Raw genomic sequence first — 2500 nt, 5'->3', positions numbered from 1 at the left:
TAGCTCCTGCTGTTGAGTTAGTGGTGCGGTGCCATTTGGACACGTGGACGTTTGATTTACTTGTGTGGTGTTTCTGAGACAAGACTCCAAGTCTCGGGTTGGGTATTCTGCTGGGTTGTAGCGGGTGGGCGAGTTATTCTGCTGCTGGGGTCTGTTCCAGTACGATATTCCAATCACGATCGGGTCGGTGGCTTCCACTGGGTCGGATCTCTCAATCTCACGTACATTCATTGAATGCCAACCCTCCAAGCTGGTACGTACATACTTGCCTTTGTGATAAATTCTTAACTTGTGGCCTGATATTGTAAAAAGCCAGGTAGTCATGGGTGAACACGGTGAATATAAAAAGGGTGGTAAGCCAAACTCTGTGGTTGAGGATGAGGGTGGTAAGCCAAACTCTGTGGTTGAACGTTTGGCCTCACATAACAGAGCATGGGCAGATATGGAGGCTTCAGCCGCTGAGGAGATTAGTGTTCCTTCGGGTAAGGAGAATTTCAACTGTAAGGAGAGCCAGAAGAAGACTAGTGTACCAACTGATCCTGGAGCTGATTTCCAGAAACAGAAGGCAAGACCAGAGGGCAGAACTATTGTGAGGAACAACAAACGGGTGGCATGGGCAGATCTTTTTGCAAACAATAGGAACCCTCAATGCTGTGGATCAATCCCGAAATTTGAAAATGATGGCTCCTGTGCTCAAATTCCATCTGAGGATCTATTCAGTTACGAGAGTGTGGCTAACAAGTACTTGCTTGGATATTTTACAAATAAATTTCTGGGTAAACAAGCATTTGAGTCTTTGATTAGATCATGGAAAGCTGAAGTTGAATACATGCAGCATGACAAAGGTTGGATAATTCTTCACTTTCAGAAGGAAGAAGACTTGTCTGAGGTGCTTCAAAATGGACCATACAAAATTCATGGCAAATCCTTCCTGCTGAAAAAAATGCCTAGATTCTTCCAGTTTGAGTCAGCACAGAGAACGACTCTCCCTGTCTGGATTCAACTGAAAGATTTACCTCTAGAGATGTGGACAACAAATGCTCTGGGTAGAATCTGTTCAGTTATTGGGGAACCGTTGTACTCTGACAAGCTTACCACTGAAAGAAGTAGACTGTCCTATGCCAGGGTTCTTATTAAGCTAGATGTTGCTAAAGATTTAAAGAGATCGGTTAAAGTGTGCCTTCCCAATGATGTTTGCATTGAGCAGGAGATTTATTATGAAAATCCTCCAAAATACTACAAGAAATGCAAGCGTATTGGACACACGGAAGGTCAATGTCCATTGGTTAAATACAAGCCGGTCTCGGAAAGAAAGAAGGCAGTAAAGTTTGAGGATCAGATTGATAATGATGATGGAAAGTCAACTGGGAATCACTCTCTGCAGGCTAAAGATATGAAGCAGGTTCAGATACAAGGGTCACATGGCAATGTGGAGGGCAGTATTATTCGAAATGCTTCAGGTACCGAGCAGGGATGTGGAAGTTCAGATGTCAACAGGAAGGATATGGAAAACCAGCAGTCTGGTCATCAACAACTGTCTTCTTCTATATCAGAATCTGGATTGTTGAAGGAATTCCTAGCCAAACTGGAGAATGACAGTAATATGATTAAAAACATGCTTTGTTCGATGGGAGTTGGAGTTGAAACAACTGGACAGAAGAAGGACTGTGATACTGTACTGAGGGGTGGTGAAGAAACAGATGGGGCTAAAGACCGGGGAACGAATAGCTCCACTTCTGATACTACTGGGAAGGTGCTTCCTAATTCAAGAAATAATTTGAAAGACAAAGGGAAAGCAATATGTAAAGGGAACAAGGGACAAGCAATGAATGGCAACATTACAGATGATGGATTTACTATGGTGAAAAATAAGAACAAAGCAAGGATGAACAAAAGCCCAACTATACCAATGAGGAAGGGAGGGGTAGACCTCCGTCCATCATCATGAAGATCTACTCTTGGAACATCAGGGGCTTTAACACACCCCTGAAACAAGATGGGGTCCTTGACCTCTTGAGGAAAAATAAAATTGATATTATGGGAATTTTGGAAACGAAGCTTACAGTCAGTAGCCTTGAAAAGTTGATGGAGAAAAAATTCAAAGCTTGGAATCAGTACAACAATTTTGACTATCACAGAGCTGAAAGAATTGTTGTGCTTTGGAACCCTCAGAGAGTTCACGTGCAGGTTATTGGGAAGATGGAGCAGGTAATTCATTGTTCTATCAAATGTTTAATTACATCAAACTGGTTTTATGTCAGTTTTGTGTATGGTTTCAACACTATTGTGGCTAGAAGACTGCTTTGGAATGATATGTGCCAGGTGGGTCTCTCATTATCAGCTCCTTGGTTGTTACTGGGAGACTTTAATAATGTCTTGAATGCTGAGGAAAAGGAAAATGGGATACCTGTTACCGATTATGAAGTTAAGGATATTCGAGATTGCTTTCATGATCTGGGGCTTGCTGATCTGAGATCATCTGGATGTTTTTTAACGTGGA

Source organism: Malania oleifera, chromosome 1 (assembly GCF_029873635.1).
Source record: "Malania oleifera isolate guangnan ecotype guangnan chromosome 1, ASM2987363v1, whole genome shotgun sequence".
Taxonomy (NCBI): domain Eukaryota; kingdom Viridiplantae; phylum Streptophyta; class Magnoliopsida; order Santalales; family Ximeniaceae; genus Malania; species Malania oleifera.
The sequence above is the reverse complement of the archived record's forward strand: the minus strand, read 5'-3'. Positions refer to the sequence as shown.